This window comes from Typopeltis vanoorti, chromosome 6, assembly GCF_054136105.1.
Source record: "Typopeltis vanoorti isolate ZY-2024b chromosome 6, IOZ_Tvanoo_1.0, whole genome shotgun sequence".
In the NCBI taxonomy this organism is placed as follows: domain Eukaryota; kingdom Metazoa; phylum Arthropoda; class Arachnida; order Uropygi; family Thelyphonidae; genus Typopeltis; species Typopeltis vanoorti.
In genome coordinates this window covers 57151796-57172368 of record NC_143554.1, presented here as the reverse complement: position 1 = coordinate 57172368, position 20573 = coordinate 57151796, and the positions used below count along the sequence as shown (strand labels likewise).

Below are 20573 nucleotides of genomic sequence, written 5' to 3'. Positions count from 1 at the left end.
TCTTATAGAAACCCCTTCAGTAATTTGAATGTCTCAATCATATCACCCCCTTTCCGCCTATCAACCAATTTCTGCAATCCACATTCAACCTGTTCTCATAATGTTCATTTTCATAGACCTGTTATCATCTTTCCTGTACTATTCTTCACCTGAATAAGAAAAGTTTCGATCCTTGCGCTAGAACCCACTTGCTGGTGTCAAGCGCACTTATTGTGAGCTTTGTGTAGAAGTTGGTATTATTTAATACGAATTACTGGCACATGATGGCCATAGGGAGAGAATGAATACCGAGAGCAGGTAATAAACATCACGTGACTAAGATTTCGTAATAAATTACTATCTTGTTTTGGTTTCGCTTTAGCAGTTTCGCTTTCGCGATATCTGTTATTGTAAATTTTTGTATTTAAGCACAGAGATTAAATTGTTATTTCTCTTTAATTATTTGAGCGCCAGATAACTTCACTCTGAAAATTTTCAGGTATGATCGATTCTTTTGTTTGATAATTTTGGAATGTTTTTGTAATGTGCTAAAAGAACTATGACAGCACAGATTAAATTATATTTACAGGCTCCTTCACAGAAAACGTTTTTTTTTTTTTTTTTTTTTCCTTTTTGATCCTGCAAGTAAGAAAAAATCAAAGGTGCTTAAGTCTTTCTGACCAGTTTCTTCGTCAAGTTGCTTCATCTGATTTGCATGTTTTGCAAATATGTAGTAGCGATAACACTGAACCCTTGTTTTATCGATTTGACTGTGATTTTTTTTTTTTTTTTTTTTTTTATCGGAACATGTTACCCATCCACCCTCATACAATCTTTGTCTATGTCACCCCCGTAGAGCAGTTTTTCGTAGCAATGCAGCTACGGTTTCTGGCATTGTTAATAGTTTTCAAACAGTAGTTTGTTAATCAGCAAATCATATACAATGCTTTACTGATATGACGTTCAGTATAGTGCCTCGTAATGTAATATTATCCAACGGTTAGCGAAAATTAACCGGATTGCAGTGCCTTCACGCAATGATATGAAGATGGATCGCACAATCAAATAAAGAAACGCACACACACACAGATTACAGAGTAATACTTGGCATCGTAGTCTTTTTTGCTTCGACTGTAATTCAAAGCCAACAGAACAATAACTCGAAAGTACAAGCCCAAAATTAACCAACCTCAGTTGCTGTCGTGAGGCTTCCACCCAACTTATTTGCTTGACATTAGTTGGTATTACCAAATGCTTAACTTATTGTATCTGTTGTGTGGCTTGAGCTAATCAGAAAGATATGTAGTTCATCATTGTGAAGAATTTAAAATTACATGAAGTACCATGAAGTGGAATAGTCTGCACTGAAGACCATGCTGTCACTTTTACACATAGGGTTTGCCTGGAATATATATACAAGTTTCTTTTAGAAAGCCTATAAAGTTGAAGTTTTTCTATCTCCTCAATATCCTAATTCTGGTTTAGGTTTATTTAGGAAACCTAAATAAACATAAGCACAGTGGCTTCAGGATCTCAATAATTTTGATTGCTACTATCTTATGTCATCTTCCACCATTACTTTTTAGGTCCAAAAGTAATGGTGAAAGATAACATAAGATAGTAGCTCCAATTTGAAGTAGGTCCAAGATATGCCAAGGGCAATATATGACATTTTTTGAAACTGCATACCTCACTCACCTAATGAATATGTTGTCCAGAAAAAATGACGGTATGTATTGACGAGAATTGTCTCCCTTGGAAAATTAAAAAACAGACCATTGAAAAGGAAAGAGTCTCTTCTAAAAAATGGACGAATTCAAAAACTAAGGATTATCCGTAATTCAAGTTGGTTGGTATGTATTGACGAGAATTGTCTCACTTGGAAAATTGCAAAATTGCATGACACACAATCCCTTACCTGTGGAATGTCACAGTGCAACCAACTTGAATTATGGATAATCCTTAGTTTTTGAATTCATCCTTTATTTAGAAGGGACGCTTTCCTTTTCAACGGTCTTTTTTTAACATTGAAGTCTATGGACTTTGTTCTGATAATTCAGACTCTGTTAACAATGCATTTTAATAGACACTACTAAAGCATCCTTCTCTAACATGTTCTAAATTCTACTTAATTTCTTCATTAACCATTGTCAAAACTAGAAATGTAAGTTTTAACATCGCTCATGAACATGTTCAGGATCCCATCTATTGAATACATAGCTCTTCAATTAATTTTGAACTCTCTATATTATTAAACTGTTTAATTATTTATTTTTTGAATATTATTGAACTCAAAATTTTTATCCTGTTATGTCTCTTCCCCCCCCCCTCTCACTTTCATACAACACACACACTAGCAGGTATGCCCATATTACGGTTAAGGAAGAGGATTTTGCAGTGTGTTCCAGTTACTTAGTTATAAGTTGTGTATTCATATATACTGTATGTAGACTTTTGATACCGGTCTCACCATAGAAGCTAAAACGTGTGTATAATAAATTTATTTTGTTAACAGATACTTATTTGCTAGATGGTCCATAAGTCTTTTACAGTGAATCCATATATTATTATTATTATTATTATTATTCAGGCCTCCATGGAGTCAAAAGACTCATCGAGGGAGGTCCTTCCTAAGAAACACAGTCTATCAAGACTCATCGAGGTGAGGTCCCCCCCCCCCCCAAGAAACACAAAGTCTATCATACCACTCCTTGAACTCATTAACTGTTCTCATTCTCAACACTCCTCACCCTCTTGATCACCACCAGGGATGGCCTCTTGTCATCACTCCTTTCCACTGTTCAACCAAGCGAAAGAACTCCCCAGTGTCAGCCCTGTAACCACCTCTCCACAGTTTAAAAGTCTCAATCATATCACCTCTCCTTCTTCTATCCACCAAACTCTGCAGTCCACATTCTCTCAGCCGATCCTCATAACTATCCTTGTACAGTCCTGAAACCATCTTTGTCATCCGTCTTTGTATCCTTTCGACAGTTAATTTATCCCCTTCAAATCCTGGGGACCAAATCTGAGAACAATAGTCCAAGTGTGGTCTGATCAGAGACTTATACAACGGAATGATAACCCTCTTATCTCTGCAGGTCAGTGTCCTTCTCATAATAGCAGCAATCCTCTGTGTTACCTTCACCACCTTTGCAATATGTCCCCTAAACTTCAGGTTTCTATCAATCATGAACCCCCAGATCTCTTGTCTCCCCTACTTCCTCCAGTATAACTCCTCCCATAGAGTATGCAGTGTCCCATCATGTTTCCCAAACCTCGAGACCTTGCATTTTGCTGCATTAAACTGACACCTCCCATTCATTTGCCCATCTATCTAGCTTATTCAAATCCTCTTGCAGGGCTGCTGAATCTGCATTATTACTAATAATCCTTCCCAGCTTTGCATCATCTGCAAACAACTGAACATCCCCCTGCAATCCACTGACAATGTCATTGATATAAAGGTTAAACAATATAGATCCCAGCACTGAGCCCTGTGGGACCCAACTAGTAACCCTCTGCTTCCTTGAAACTGCCCTGCCATACACAACTTTCTGATACCTATTGGACAGCCAATCCTGAATCCAGTTGACCAATCTGACATCCAGACCCATGCGCTGCAACTTAAATATCAGCTTATCATGTGGCACCCTGTCAAATGCTTTCGCTAAGTCAAAGAAAATGGCAGCATATGCCTCTCCCTCATCTAATGCTCTTGTAACTTTATCATAAAAGGCTAACATATTGCTAAAACAAGAGCGTCCCTTCACAAATCCATGTTGACTCTCACAGATAACATTACCCTCATCTGCCCAATGCTGTATACGGTCCTTCACTACTTTCTCCAAGATCTTACTAACTACTGATGACACACAAACTGGTCTATAATTAGACACTTCCAGTCTGCTACTACCCTTATGCAATGGCACTATCTTGCCTTCCTTCCATTCCATGGGCACCTTTCCAGTAGCCAGACTTTCATTGAAGAGCAGGTCAAAGGCACTGTCAGTTCCCTAGCACATCCTCTCAAAACTCGTGGTGAAATACCATCCAGTCCCACAGCTTTACTGACATCCAGAGTACTCAGTATTTGAAACACACTCTCCTCCTGTACCTCTAAACCTTGAACCTGCCTTATCCCTCTAGCATTAAAACTGACTCCTCCAGGATGAAATACTCCAATAAAGTGTTCATTGAACAATTCTACTATGTCCTCTACATCAGTGACTCTATTCCCATTTTTATTCCACAATATCATTCTTCCACAGTCATTTCTCCTCCTACTGGCCACATATCTAAAAAAATTCCCTAGGGTTTTCTTTGGATCTTAGGGCTAATCTCCTGTCATATTCCAGTTTCGTCTTCCTTACCATACTAGTCACTCTTAAGGCCTGTGTCTTATACTCCTCATGCATCTTCTCTTCACCTGTCTCCTTATATCTCTTCCACAGCCTCTTTTTCGCATGCAATTCCTGTTTAATATTGTTTGTCATCCACTTTACTCCAAATTGTGCCTTCTTGTTCACTCATGGTACAACTTATCATTGCTGCTAACAAATATTCTTTCATAATTTCCCACGCACTAATGATATCCCGGCCTTCCAATTCCTCCCTTCATGAAACTTCCCCAAGTTGATGTCTTAGACTATTATAATCACCTGCCTTATAATTCAACATATGTTCCTTTCTCTTTGAGATGCCTGCATGTCTATTCATTTTCCGAGTCAAAACCATATGGTCACTCTCTCCAACTGGTGGGAGAGATGTTATCTCAGTTATTATCAACTCTTCTGATGCTATAACCAAATCCAAAATTCTTGAACCTCTTGTTCCCTCTATTACATGTTGCCTAAGACATTTGTCCCTCAAGAATTCTAGAAATTTCATTCCCTTATTGCTACATGCATCTTCCTCTCCCCAGTTTATATTACTGTAGTTAGAATCTCCCATAACAATCATTCTTCTTGCACTTGCCAAACTCAACTGTCTAAACATCTCCTGGTCCCCATCCTCCATGCTCCTGGGTCTGTAGCAACACCCCACTAAATATCCTGTCTTGCCCACCTCTACCATATGCTTTCAAAATCATTAGTGTCACAGCCTTCCAAAGTCTCCACTCATAAAGGACATAGGTCGTCACGTGTTATAAGCAGTACTCCACCACCACGCTTTCCCTTCCTATCCTGCCGAAAAATGCTGTACTCAGCGATTTCTATTCCTATTATTATATCCTCTTCTGTCAACCACGTCTCAGTGATTCCAATAATTCTTGGCCAGGCTGATGCTATCTGCGCCACCAATTCCTCTCCTTTGTTCCATATACTCCTGGCATTAGTATATAGCATATAAATGCCGTTGTTTCTATACCCAGCATTATCCCCTCTAGACTGCACTGAGCTCAGTATTACCTGATGTCGTCCCCCTTCTCCCAAGTACCCATTCCCACAAGAGGCCACCTCTGCTACCATTCTCCCTAAGACACACTGACTTTTTCAGAACAGCAATCTCTCCAGATACTTATGTCCTTCCTCATTCAAATGTAAGTGGTCTCTTGCATACAATTCCTCTCTGTCCTCAAACGCACTCCAAGCATCCACATATTCCAGTCCTCTCATCACACATTCTAGCTATTATGTCATTCAATATTACTGCTCTTCTGCTCAGTTCGTCATTATCATACCTAGGCAACACACACACACTATCTTTCCTCTCCGTGTCTTCTTTCGTACCATCTGAAGCAAGAATCTGATATCTCTAGCTGCCCTATTTACACCACCACCACCACCACCACTCAAGTCATTTGTTCCCACCATCACAATCATCTCATCCACCCTTTCACCTCTCTTAACTGCCAAAGCCAACCTTTCTATCGTTCCTCCTGGCAAACACTCCTCACACATTGTATCTTGAACACCACAGATCATTGAGTCCCCATACATTATACCTCTTACCATTCCCTCTCTCCTATTGTTTCCATTTTCTCTTCTTCTAGCACTGCCATACCTCTCTCTTATTCTGTCTCTCCTACTGTTTCCATTCTCTCCTACTCTAGCACTCCCATACCTCTCTCTCTCATTCCCTGTCTCCTACTGTTTTCATTTTCTCTTCTTCTAGCACTCCCATACCTCTCTCTCATTCCATTTTCTCCTCTTCTAGCACTGCCATACTTCTCTCTCATTCCGTCTCTCCTACTGTTTCCATTCACTCCTACTCTAGCACTCCCATACCTCTCTCTCTCATTTCCTGTCTCCTACTGTTTTCATTTTCTCTTCTTCTAGCACTCCCATACCTCTCTCTCTCATTCCATTTTCTCCTCTTCTAGCACTTCTAAACCTCTCTCTCCTGTTTCCATTCTCTCCATTTCCATATCCAATTCCATTCTCTCCTCTTTTATCATTCACAAATTTCTCTCCTCTCCTATCATTCCCAAAACTCTCTCCCCTACTTCGATTTGCCTTGCATTTATCTCTTCCATTCTTCGAACTCATCTTTCATACTTATACTTCTCCCAAGACATTTCACCTCCTCTTTCAGCTCCTCATCTTCCTCTGCAGGTCAGTCACTCTAAATCGAAATTCACTCTCCCAAACAAAACCATCTAAACTTTCACAGTCACTCATGCCTTCTACACTATCAACTATTATTTTCTCATTCACATTTTTTTCTTCATTCTCTCCTACCACACTACTCGTTTTCCTGTATTCATTTCCCGTTCCTGGAGCAACAAGTTCGGTTGCACCCCATCCTTTCTCACAAGCCAGACATCCAATTCCCGAGATGCATACTGCATTCCACAAACTTCCTTATTATATTGCTTATAATAGAGTGCCCAAATGGCAGAGAACTTGGCGATACACTATTTGCAACTGCAAATAGCACTATACGACTGCATTGCTCTGGCACAATTGCAAAATTTCCACCTAAAAACGTCTGCCATTTCCCAGACATTTGCTAGCTTATCTCAAATTTCTAAAGTCTCTGATCTAGTAGACTCCTAAGAAGAATGATGGATAGAAAGGAAACTGTTTAATTATTTAACAAATAAATATCCTAGCAGCAATGCAAATAAAAATTTTATTTGCATTGCTGCTAGGATATTAATCAAGCACAAGGATATAGAGCACACTATAAACTGTGGTTGTTTTTATGAGTATTATTTTTTTTTTTTGTTGCTTTATCAATTTACATATTGATATCAGTACTTTGTGAAAGAGTGAGAGACTATGTCAAGTTTTTTTTATATATATATTTTTAATTTTTTATTTCATTTTTATTTTTGGCAGCTAGATGACAGCTTTGGCTATACTTTTGAACAAGATGCAAGCGAGCATATGGTAAAGCATGCATAAATACACCTCCAGAATGTATAAAAGGAGGGGAAAACTATCAGGCACACAGGAGGAAAATGTGGCAACAGCGCTTTCAGCGGCAACCTCACTCGGCACGTGTCTTCAACAGTTCCTCTGTTGATTTGTGTTTGAAAAATGGGTTATTTGTGTATTAATCGTTAACTATTTTGCAATGTTTTGTGCAACATGGCCCTACATGCACAATCAAAAAACCTAGTGAAGAAACACAGTAAAAGAGGCAAGCAATTGATCTTGAAACGAAGTTGCGAGTTATAAAGCAACATGAAGCTGGTAAGCCCGTCAATGCGATCGCACATGACTTCAGATAGTCTCATTCTACAGTGATGACCATTTTGAAAAATAATGATAAAATCGTAGAGGCCGTGAAAGGATCTGCTTCCATTAAATCGACGACAAGGTCCTATCGGTGATATATGGAAAAGCTACTTGCATAATGGATAGAGGACCTGAACCAAAAGCGCATACCCCTTATCACTATGACCATAACCGCTAAGGCACTAAGTCTCTTCAAAATGTTGAAGAAAGAGAAAGTAGGACCCGATTACGACTACAAATTCAACGCTTCTTCTGGTTGGTTCATGAGATTCAAGCAGCGTTTTGCACTGCATAATGTGAAAATGTATGGAAATCTGCAAGTGCTGAGAAGGCTGCAAGGAGTTTGTGGAAAAATTGGATAAAATTATGATGGAGGAAAATTATTTGCCACAGCAAATATTTAATATGGATGAGATGTCCGTCTTTTGGAAAAAAAATGCCTGAGCAGACATTCATCCACAAAAAGCTAAAATGTATGCCTGGTTTCAAAACTTTTAATGCCTGTATTACGATTCTGTTACGAGTAATGTGGCCGGATATAAACTGAAACCATTTGTGATATAGCACAGTGAGAATCCACAAATCTTCAAAAACATTAGGAAGCATACTCTCAGTTCATTATCGGAGCAATGAGAAGTCGTGGATGACTCAAAAATTGTTTGAGGATGCCTTAATCAACTGCTATGCAAGGGAAATGAAAAGCTATTGTGTGAAATAAAATATAGAATTTAAAATTTTATTAATTCTAGATACTGCTCCAGGTCATCCGTCTTATACTTATAGGGTGATCTTCACCAAGTTCAAGGTCATGTTTCTCTCTCCAAACACTACTTTATCGATCCAACGATGGATCAGGGAGTTCTTGCAGTGTTTTAGGCTTATTATCTACGGATAGTTTTTTCACAAGCCATTTCTACTACTGAAGGAAATGACCAGATTCTCATGCAATTCTGGAAAACATTCAATATTTATTTTGCTATTAAAAATATTGCTGTGGCTTGGGATGAAGTGATCTCTCAATGTATGAGTGGCATATGTAAAAATACATTAAAAAGGTTTGTGCATGATTTTGGAAGTTTGTAATAGTGGGCCCAGCAAACAATTTGAATCTCGAAGTGAATGATGACGACATAATTCAACTCATAGAAGTTCCCCTGAAGAGTTGCGTCAAACTGGAGGAACAACTGTTGCAGAAGAGGAAAAACGAGAAAAGGAAGAGGGAAAAGAGAAACAGGAAGAGGTAGTTAAATAATTTACAGTGAAGGGTCTTGCAGAAATGTTCTTTGCAGTTAGCAATGTTCTCAGAATGGTTGATGACATGGACTCCCAATGTTGAATGCTACTTATTAGTAGAAAGAAAATACATGATGTGTTTACTTGCTATAAACAAATTTATGATGAAAAGAAGAAGAAGAGGAATAAGCAAAGCACTTTGGACATTTTCATGAAAAAAAAAAAAAGTTACACCAGAGGAACCACAGCCTAATCGTTCACACAGGGAAGGTAATGAAGATGTGATTGTAGAGGAAGATTTTGGTGATTATTCTCCTGTTTTATAGTAGCAGTAACACAGTACAATTTTATAATAAAGTTTAAAAATTATAATGACAGTATAATTATTACGGTTAAGTCCCTAACCCCTATAACTCTGCTGATTTTATCGACTTACGTTCTGCCGGATGGAACGGAACCCGGACATAAGTCGAGGAATGACTGTGTGTGTGTGTGTGTGTGTGTGTGTGTGTGTGTGTGTGTGTGTGTGTGTGTGTGTGTGTGTGTGTGTGTGTGTTAGTGTATGGTGATGCACTTCGAGAGGATGAGATCACATGCTGTGTACTATATTAATGGAACTGAACTGCAAGAAGTTGGCAAGGCAGGGGACTTGGGGGTTATTGTAAACTTAGAACTTAATATTGCAATAGGACATATTGCAAAGGTTGCCAAAACAGCACATCAAATTACATGGTTGTTGAAGAATATGCTGACAAGATGGAATAGTAATATCATTATTATTATTATTATTATTATTTTATTATTATTATTATTATTACGGGTATCTCCATGGAGTCAGTAGACTCATCGCGGGAGACCCAAACTAGCAAAACAATATCTGTCATATCTCTTCTTGAATTCATTTACAGACGAAGAGCTCACAACTAAGTCAGGCAATGAATTCCACTCATTCACCACCCTCCAGGCAAAAAACCTTGTTCTGACACCTTTGTTAACCACACTCTTCTTTAATTTCCAGAGATGACCTCTTGTTCTTCCATCACTATCACACAGCTGAAACATTTCCCCTGCATCAATCCTATAAAAACCTTTTAGTAATTTGAATGTTTCTATCATATCCCCTCTTCTTCGCCTATCAACCAATCTCTGCAATCCACAAGCTCTCAATCTATCAATGTAGGGAGCATTTTTTATATCACTCACCAACTTGGTCACTCTTCTCTGAACCCTCTCCACAGCCTCCTCATCTCCAAGGAATCCAGGTGACCAGACCTGAGCACAGTAATCCAAATGTGGAAGTATCAATGCTTTATAAAGGGGAATAATAACATCTTTATCTCTGGATGTCAGTGTGTTCCTCAACAACCAAGTAATCCTATGTGCAATCTTGGACACCTTAGCAATGTGTCCTCTGAACTTCATCTCCCTATCTACCAATACCCCTAAGTCCCTAGCCTCATCAATCTCTTGGAGTACCTTTCCATCGATGTAGTACACAGCTGGTAATCTTTTAATCCCAAAATGCATGACTTTACACTTTTCCACATTGAACTGACATCCATTTTCTTTTGCCCATTTTACCAGCTTATTTAAATCCTCCTGCAAACTTTCAACATCAGCTTGATTTTTTTATTGCACTACACAACTTTGCATCATCAGCAAACAACTGAATATCTCCCTTTAAGCCGTTTCCTATATCATATATATACAAATTAAACAACATTGGCCCAAGCACAGAGCCCTGAGGCACACCACTGGTCACCTGCCTCATTCTGGACTCGGCTCCTCCATACACCACCTTATGGTATCTCTCCCTGAGCCATTCTCCTATCCATATCACCAATTTAATATCCATTCCCATCTGCTCCAATTTGCGTAACAGTGTTCTATGGGGTATCCTGTCAAAAGCCTTAGCAAAATCCAGAAGTACCACTGTGTTAGCCAGTTCCTTTGTCCAACTCAAATGTTATTCTATTATGAATAGTTAATAGATTGCTAAGGCAGGATCTACCTTTAACGAAACCATGTTGGCCTCTATAGAGTATCATATCCTGATCCACCCATTCTTGAATTTTGTCTTTAACCAACTTTTCCAATACTTTTACCACTACTCTTGAGATGGTGATTGGTCTGTAATTCAATACCGCTGTTTTAGAGCCACCCTTATGCAAAGGAACCACTTTGCCTAACTTCCACTCCCTAGGGACCATACCAGAGTTCAAACTTAAATTAAATATCCAGGTAAGAGGGGTTGACAATTCATTTGCACATTCACGCAACACCCGAGCTGATATTCCATCTAAGCCTACCGCAGTGTTTGCATTTAAGTTTTGCAATATATTTAATACCTCTGATTCTTTAGCTTCAATTCTCACATTAGGTATTGCTATAGGTATAGAGATATCCTCACTTGGGTGATAGACTTTTGAAAAGTGATCACTCAGTAACTCGACTATTACATCTGATTTTGTCACCTCAATACCATCAGCACCCACTAAGGTTATCCTTCCGAAGTCATTCTTCCTCTTACTTGCCACATAGCGGAAGAACTCTTTGGGATTACCCTTGATCTCTTTGGCTAAGGTCTTCTCATAATCTGATTTAGCTTTTCTTACTATGCTGGTAACCTTCCTAGCTTGAGCCTTGTACTGCTCATGGGTGTCCTGATCGCCTTTCTCCTTGTAAATTCTCCATAACATTTTCTTTTTTTGCAGTTCAAGCTTGATACTACTGCTCATCCATCTAATGCCTGCCTTGTTTGACCTCCTGACCATGGGGACACAATCTGATATTGCTTTCCTCAGATACCCGCTGATTTTATCCCAAGCACTGCTAACATCTTTCCCTTGCAATATGTTCTGCCATGGGATGGCTGCAAGCTCACTCCGAAGCTTGTTATAATTGCCTAACCTGTAGTTCCGTACATACCCCTTCTTAATAGAAAAATCCACAGATTTTGCAACCTCCCAGGTCAATACCACATGATCGCTTTCACCAACTGGAGGTAACGAGGACACCTTACTTATGCATATAACCTCTGAACCAATAACCAGGTCCAACACTCTCACACCACGTGTCCCTTCAGTTACGTGCTGTTTCAAGTAATTATCTCGTAGCAGATGTATGAACTCCATTTCCTTTTTGCTACGTGATATTTCCTCCTTCCAATTGATATCACCATAATTAAAATCCCCCATAATAATCACTAAGCCTTCACTCATTGCACTAAGTTGCTGATGCATGAATTCAATATCTCCTCCCATACTCCCTGGCCTATAGCAGCATCCAACTGTATATTTGGTTGCGTTGGTCACTATTTCGCACCAGACTGCCTCAAATGAACTCTCATTCACATGTCTATCATCATGATATACTACTTTCTTTGGCTGCAACACATCAGCTATCATCAACAGTATTCCTCCTCCTGTTCTATCTTCTCTATCCTCCCTGAAAATACTGTACCCATCACATTCAATTCCAGTGACCACATCTTCTCCTGACAGCCAAGTTTCACTAATGCCTACAACTTTTGGTGAGATTTCACTGACTAATGCCAAAAATTCTTCTCTCTTATTTCGAATGCTTCTAGCATTGGTATACAAAAATTGCAGATTCCCTCTAGATCTTGTACCGGCTTTAGAACTGATATATAAGTCACTAACTACCGTAGTCCTATGCCGATTTTTATCCCCTCTCTTCTGCAATTTATTCTGCCTATAAGGATCAATAAATACACAATCAGTGCTAAAGTTTCTCTCTCTTACACTCAACCTTTTCAATATTAGTTTCCCTGCCCACTAACTTCAACCTGTTCAGAAAACAATAACTTCTTCAATCGCTTATGTCCTTCCATGTTAAGATGCAGTCCATCTCTAGCATACAACTGCCTTTTTCCTTCAAACACACTCCAAACATCAACAAACTCCAGACCTCTTTTTCTGCACATTCTTGCAATCATATCATTCATTATCATTGCTCGTCTACTTAACTCGTAATTGTCAAAACGAGGCAGCACACACACTATTCTCCCATTGACACTTTTCCTCTTCACAATATCTAATAATGTTCTTAAATCTTTTCCTACCCGATTTATACTACCTCTCAGGTCATTCGTACCCACCATAACTATCATCTTGTCTGCTTCATGCCCTCTCTTTATTGCTAAAGCCACTCTTTCTATTGTCCCATCAGCCAAGCACTCCTCATGCATACCACTCTCCATACCCTTAATCATAGAATCACCATATATTTTACCACTCTTAACTTCATTCAAGTCCACACTCATGGACTCATTCTCTACACTATTCAGCATGACTCTCCCAGCTTCATTACTCAACTCTCTATTACTTACCCCCCCACTCTCACTACATCTCATTTCTTCTAGGCCACTTGTGGTTTTATTATGTTGACTCCCAATCACTCCCATACTATTTATTACTGAATCATTCACCAAAGACTCACCCATATGTAATCCTGTTCTAGTTACTTCAGCTAAAGTAATCTCTATAGTCCTAATTTCTCTGTTTAACACATTAAACTCAGCTTTAACTTCCAGTATCTCCTTACCGATCACTTCCACTTCCTCATGAAGAAGATAAAGGTCATTTTTCATTTTCATAAACTCCCGCCGAAGTTCTTCCGCTACGGTCCCGATGTCAGCTTCCATTCCTAAACGCTCCAGCCTATCCCGACACTTCTCACATACGTCGACATTTTCGTTCTTCTCATTATGCCAGACCAACCACAGATCCTTCACATTTTTCCGTGCATACATGTAGCAGTTTCCGCAACGCATCCATTGCGAAAAATCTAACGCTGAGCCAGCCTTTCGTGTAGTAGTAGAAGTCCTGCGCGCCGCTGACGTACGTTTCTTGTTGGACGCCATCTTTACACGTTGATATAGTGAAACAAACGGCAGTGAAAACACAATATATACAACACAGTTCTAAACAATAATACCACTGAAGGACACTTGTTTCTAACCGATGCACAATTGCAGCACAATTTGTGACAAAAAGCCACACTATATTTAACTTTAAAAACACGTTTTCTAGACTAGCTAAACTCGACCGCCACATTTACCAAGGACACTAGCGCCACCTCTCAATATCATAATATTTAAAGTTATTGTTCCACTTTATAAGGCATTAATAAGATCACGTCTGGACTACTGCTCACAGATCTGGTCATCTGGATTCTTTGGTAATGATGAAATGGGGGAGAGGATCAGAGGCAAGTGACGAAGATTGCTGCAATTCTGCGGAATGTTTCCTATGAGGAAAGAATGAAAGTCTGTGGGCTCCAAACAGTAGCAGATAAGCATAAGAGAGAAGATATGATAGAAGCAGATAAGTCATTTAAAGGAGTTTTATAGGATTGATACTCATGACATTTTTCTGTACAGTGCAAGAGGGGAGAGAATGAGGGGGGTCATCCTTGGAAACTGTGTAAGAGTATGGTTAACAAAAGTGTTAGGAGACTAGATTTTTTTCCTTGGAGGTGGTGAATGTGTGGAATGCATTGCCAGAGGTGGTTGTAAATAAATTTAAGAAGTATGATAGGTATTATGTGAATAATGGTTAATGTGTGTCAATGTAGGGTCTCCTGCAATGAGTCTTCCGACTCCATGGAGACACTGTTATAATAATAATTATGATAATATTTAAAATAAATTATATTATTATACCTATTTTTCTCCTTTACACTTTTCCTAACATTAACTTCAAATCTATTATACCTATTTTTCTCCTTTACACTTTTCCTAACATTAACTTCAAATCTCTGTCTCTCTCCACCTAGTTCATACCTCCTCTCACATTTGTACCAACCATCATTATCATCTTATCCACATTCTCTCTTCACTTTATTGTCATAATCTCACTCTCTATTATTCCTCCAGGCAAACACTAACAAACACTGAATCTCCATACATCATTCCTCTCACAGATCCACTTATTCCTTGCTACTTGCATCCTTCTCTCTCCCTCTCTCTCTCTCTCTGTCTCCTTGTTCTCTCGCTTGCCTGCCTACCTCTCATCTCTATCCCTTGATCCTCTACTTTCTAATCTTTAATTTTCTCTCCTACTCTCATTCCCACAACTTTCTCTTGCTGTTATTCATCTCACATCACCTAGCCTTTCAAGTCTCCCAAATTAGCTTATTTTTCATAATTTCCACATTGTTTCTTGATACCTCAATCTCTCTTTCTCTAAGCACCTTACCCTCACTCAAGATTTACTGATACAGTTGATACCATCTCCATTCACACTTTTTCCGATGCCTCTACAGCCAAATTGAACTTTGGTTTCTTGGATTTGTTGCCTCCAACCCTGTCTGTCCAAAATTCTACTTTTCCAGTTTGGACATTGCGATATTATATTGCAATATATCTTGAAGTATTACTGTTTGTCATATTTTTGGGAAGTTTTATTCAAATTCAAATTTTTAAGAGCTGCTGCAGATTTTAGAAACAGTCTTCTCTTCTAAATTTACTGTAATATACCATAATGGTCTTTTTCCAATTAATTCTGTGAGCTCTATCCTAAGCAGGATCTGCAAGGCTAGATTCTATTCAATCTGGCCTTGCAGACCATGCTTTGGATACGACTCACAGAATCAATTGCAAAGAAAAAAAACATCGTGCTCTATTGTAGTAAATTTAGAAGAGAAAGACTTTTTAGAATCTGCTGCTGCTCTTAAAAATCAGCTTAATTTGAATAAATATGTATGGTTGCATAAAACTTCCCACAATATGGGAAATACTAATACTTCAAGATCCCAGTTTGCATCCTAGGCCACTGACAGGTGTTCATAGAGGGCGTCCCACCTAGTCTTTCATTCGTGTTTGACTTAGTTTTGTGCTCTGTCTGTCTGTCTCTCTCTCTCTCTCTGTGTGCGTGCGTGCGTGTGTTAGAAATCTCATTTTCTACACCCTGACGATGTCTCTAACTCAGATAAAATATTGGAAGAATTAAATACTATTTTTAATCCTTTCCTGGACTGTTTCACTTCATGATAAATAATATATATTTATTTATTTATTTTTAGATGGAGCATTATTTTCTGGGAGTGAAATATTTTGCTGTGATCCAAAAATATATATTCTGAGGAACAAGTAAATTGTTCCAATCTGGATAGCTACTAGAAAGATAAAAAAAATTCACAAGAACAAAAATAAATTTTCTATCCCGGATTATTAATTCATGCGATTAAAAAATTTCCTTTTGAATTGTTCTGAGGGAATTTTATTTTAGTTCAAAACCATTCCAATCCATGCTAATGACATCACATTAATTGCCTTAGTATCCCATAATGGAGAGCATACATCCTTTTCAGATGTGTATAATGCTATGCATATAATTTATTGGCATCTTTAATCGTCTGATGTAGATACTAGAGCTGGCAATCTCAAACTTCTAATACCTTCTATCGCATGCTGCCTCATGTAATTATTCCTTAGTCACCACGTAACTATCATTTCCTTTTGCTCATGTTTGCTTTCCTCCTTCCAAATTGTGTTCCGATAGTTGGTCTCCCATAATAATTACTTGCCTTCCATTCATCAAACCTTATTTGCTGATGCATGCCATTTCCATCCTTTGCATATTCTAATAGTTTTGACTTGTTTGCTTACTATCATGCAAGATGGCCTCATATTCGCTGTTGCAATGACCTTCAGTTGAACTACTCTCTTTGGCTGCAGTTCATCTACTTTTATCAGCAGTACCTCTCCACCCAACCTCCCTGAAAGTACAATATCCCTCATATTCTATTTCACTAACTATATCATCTTCTGTAAGCCATTTTTCACTAATGCCAATAACTTTCAGCCAAGAGGAACTAGTCATTGCTCATAATTCCTCTTCTTGTTCCAAATGCTTCTGTCATACTATATAAACTGTAATAGTCCCTAGGCCCACAACTACCTTATATTAACTATCTCATTTTGATTTGTTACCAGCAGTAATATAATAAGCATATTTGTGGAAGCTCTGCCAATAGCACATACTCGCACTTTAACAAATATAGCTATCCACAAACATGTCATGTTTGTGGATAGCTCCTGAACAGATAAGTAATATTTTGAGTAAAAATTGATGAATTTGCATAGTATTTACATAGTATTGTTTACTTTTAGTATTTGCGAGTCTGGGTGATTTTTGTGTGTTTTTTCAGTATTTTAATAGTAAATTGATAGATACGATTATCTGTGCACATGGCTCCCATAAAGAGGAATACAACGATGACGTCCAGGTCGCCATATTTGTCTAAAAATCTTAACTTAAAGGATTTGATTCAGTGTACCATTTGCGAAATGTATGCATTGAGGAGAGCGGTTGGAGTCTGGTTAAACAACGATAGTGGAGTGAATGTGTGCAAAAAGTGTAAAGAATGTGAGGATTTAAAGAGTGCTTCAGGTTGTGTGAGTGATATCGTTGATGAAAGTGAGAATCTAGATAACAGTGATATTCGATGTATGAATGGTGATATTTGCGAGGTAGTACCTGATAGCTGTGAGAGTGGCGTTGAAAGTGAGAATGAAGGTAAACATACAGAACGATTGAATAAATCATCAGAGAATGAAAATGATGACACTGACGCAATGAGTGAGATCGCTTTATTATGCGGAGCGATATATTGGACAAATCGGCAGCTGGAGCGTTGGAAAAATGTTTACCAAGCGTACCGACTAATAATTGGCAAAAGTATGATAGAAAAAATAAGGGTATCATAGTGAGTGTAAACAAAATGAAAGAGCATGTGTTGTATGGAGATTCCTTAGTAAGAGGTGTGTTAGTTGAGAGTTTAACAAAATCGTACCAACCCGGTGCAGTCATTAAGAATGTAAGCGAGTCAATTAGAATGCAAAAGCAGCAGGTGAAAGAATTGATAGTGGTGCAGGTACAAATGATTTGAATGGAAACAAAAAAGGTATGAGCGAGGATGTGCAGGAATTGCTTGAGGTAGCAAAAGAGAAGAGTGACAGAGTTAGGTTGGTGAGTCTGTTGCCACGGTATGACAGTGAAGAGTATAGAAGAAGGGCCATAATTGCTAATGACTTTATGCGTGAATTATGCAGTATGAGTGGTGTGGAATTTGTGGATGTCTGCAATGAGTTCGATGGGCGAAAGGATTTATATAAAATGGATGGTTTACATTTGAATGGATTTGGTGTACGGAGACTTGAAAAGGGTGTTGTCGAGTGTAGTGGAAGTGAATGTGCAGAATCAGGGAAACTAGAATTACTAAGGCGGGGGGGGGTTAGATATGCAGATTTTAGGGAGACAGTTCAGTATGTGAATGCGTGTAATATGCCCAAGCGAGTAGGAAAGACCACGAATCAGAATGGGATAGTTAGTATAAGGCATCAAAATAGGGAAGGGACAAATTGGCTTCTGCAATTCATGTATACAAATGCCAGAAGTATTAGGAACAAGAAGGAAGAATTTTTGGCCTTGGTTGGCACTTCCAGACCACAGGTTATCAGCATTAGCGAAACATGGCTGACAGAAGATGACACAGCTAGTGGGATTGAATGTGAGGGGTATGGTGTGTCCAGGAGTAACGGGGAGAATAAAATGGGGGGGGGAGTGTTATTGATGATAGCTGATGAGCTACAGTCAAGAAGAATAGAAGTGGAACCTGCGGTTCCACTTCTATTCTTCTTGACTGTAGCTCATCTGAGGCTATTTGATGTGAGATTGTAGCACATTTGAGGCTATTTGGTGTGAGATTGAAACTATCAGAACAAAATATACAGTTGGGTGCTGCTATAGACCAGGTGATGGAATAGATGGTGGAAATAGTATGCATAAGCAAATAGAAGAAATGAGTGGAAGGAGGATAATTATTATGGGAGATTTCAACTATGGTAACATTGATTAGAAGGATGAGAGGACACATGGGAGGAAGGAATTGGATTTTATGCGGTTATTCAGGGATAGCTATCTGCGACAGCATGTAATGGAAAATACTAGGGATCAGAGAGTGCTTGACCTAGTAATTGCATCTGAGAATTTGGGTGTAACGAATATGACCACGTTGCCACCAATTGGTGAGAGTGATTATAGGGTCTTGACTTGGGAGGTGGCTAAAGGTGTGGAATTTACAATTAAGACAGGGTACATGTAGAATTATCGGGCTGGTAAGCATGACAAGCTTAGGAGATTGATTGGTTCAGTGCTATGGCATGTACAACTGCAAGGGCTAGAAGTTGATAGTGCATGGGATGCGGTTAAGAAGTGTTTGCATGAGGCAATGGCTGACTGTACCTAGAGTCCGAATAATAAATCAAGTAGGGGTTAAATGGATGAATAACGCCATTAAGCTTGATCTGCAAAAAAAAAAAAAACTATGGAGGGAATTTAAGGAGAAAGGTGACCGGCAGGCACATTAACAGTATAAAGCGCACTCCAGATGGGTAACGAGTGTGGTAAGAAAAGCAAAAAAAGGATTACGAAAGAACATTGGCCATGCAGGCTAAAGAGAATCCTAAACAGTTTTTTCGATATATTGCAAGTAAAAGAAAAGATGTATATGGCAGAATGATTTTAAAGAATGCTGATGGTAGGGAGGTAACCGAATCAGTTGATATAGTTGAATTACTGAGCGAGCACTTTGCAAGAATATATCTTCCAGGTGGTGACATTGCAGAAATGATTGAACCAATACATTATATGGAAATTGTGGTGAATGAAGTGGAGGTGAGTAGTCTATTGCAAAACCTCAATGTCAATACATCTGTGGGATTGGATGGTATACCAGCTTGTGTCGTACATGAAGCGGCTAAAGAATTGTCAGAACCCTCGACCATTTTGTTTAATTTGAGTCTTGGGTCTGGGTTAGTCCCGATTGGGGTGAAAAGAGGGGAAAATAGTTCACTGCATAAAGGAGGTTCCAAGACTGCTGTTGTAAATTACTGACCGATTAGCATATCAGGAATCGTTGTCAAGGTCTTGGAGAAATTAGTCAAGAGAATAATACAGGATTGGATAGATGAAAATGGGATACTGTATGGGGGACAACATGGTTTTGTGAAGGGTAGATCATGCCTCAGTAACTTGCTCACGTTTTATAGCACATTGATGGCTGAACTGGATAAGGGTAATGGGTTTACAGTGATTCTACTAGACCTTGCCAAGGCCTTTGACAGGATACCACATAGAACTTTAATCAGTAAACTGGAGCAGATGGGGATAGATATTGGGTTGGTGAGATGGATAGGAGGGTGGTTGATGGAGAGATACCAGAGAGTGGTTTATTCAGGAGTGGAGACCAAAAGACTGCATGTGACTAGTGGTGTGCCGCAGGGTTCTGTTCTTGGACAACTACTTTTCAATTTGTTCATTAACAATATAGGAAAGGATCTGAGAGGAAGTGTTCACTTGTTTGCTGATGATTCAAAGTTGGATAGAGCAATTGTGAGTGCACAGGATGTCAAAATTTTGCAGGATGATTTGGATAGTTTGGAGGACTGGGCTAGGGAAAATGGATGTCAATTTAATGTGGCAAAGTGTAAGGTTATGCATTTTGGAGTGAAAAGATTAGCAGCAGTATATCACATTGGTGGAACCATACTCCAGGAGATTGATGAGGCCAGGGATTTGGGAGTGTTGGTGGATAGGGAGTTAAAGTTTAGGGGGCACATTGTAAAAGTGGCTCAATCAGCTCATC

At 38.9% G+C, this 20573-nt stretch overlaps 1 protein-coding gene across 2 annotated transcripts in view; it reads left to right on the top strand.

Moving 5' to 3' along the window:
• The first annotated feature begins 356 nt into the window (after window positions 1-356).
• The window catches only part of LOC150105471 (NFX1-type zinc finger-containing protein 1-like), an 80294-nt gene continuing 60077 nt past the window's right edge, over window positions 357-20573 (top strand). The window contains exon 1 of one of the 2 annotated variants that reach the window (XM_090394169.1): window positions 357-478. The gene's annotated coding sequence lies outside the window, so the exon portion shown is untranslated. Of the gene's footprint in view, window positions 479-8849; window positions 9204-20573 lie in introns of those variants that run through there. The other variant, XM_090394170.1, reaches the window with a different exon arrangement.